The sequence below is a fragment of the Penaeus monodon genome, chromosome 22 (genome assembly GCF_015228065.2).
Source record: "Penaeus monodon isolate SGIC_2016 chromosome 22, NSTDA_Pmon_1, whole genome shotgun sequence".
Classification (NCBI taxonomy): Eukaryota; Metazoa; Arthropoda; class Malacostraca; order Decapoda; family Penaeidae; genus Penaeus; species Penaeus monodon.
In genome coordinates this window covers 19,412,739-19,412,994 of record NC_051407.1, presented here as the reverse complement: position 1 = coordinate 19,412,994, position 256 = coordinate 19,412,739, and the positions used below count along the sequence as shown (strand labels likewise).

General features: G+C 37.5%; 1 protein-coding gene across 1 annotated transcript in view; it reads right to left on the bottom strand.

Moving 5' to 3' along the window:
• Positions 1–256, bottom strand: part of LOC119587349 (GTPase-activating Rap/Ran-GAP domain-like protein 3) — a 420,180-nt gene that overhangs the window by 55,184 nt on the left and 364,740 nt on the right. The window lies entirely within an intron of this gene.

The window sequence follows — 256 nt, the reverse complement described above, 5'->3', positions numbered from 1 at the left end:
GTGCAAAGGGTATTGACATGAGTGGAGTGTCACGGTGAGATTGCGTGTGTGTGTCCGTACATTTATTCTCGATTAGTTATCATCGCTGTCGGCAGTGTCAGTATTAACATCTTTTTGTCTTTCATATTTGTCAGATAAATTCGCAATGAAATATAAATAGAAAGAAAAATGCAGATTTTGCAGTGAACGATAACCTTGTTACTTAGCGCCCAAAAAATTGGAACATTTTCATTTCAACGAACGTCATTGGCATCAG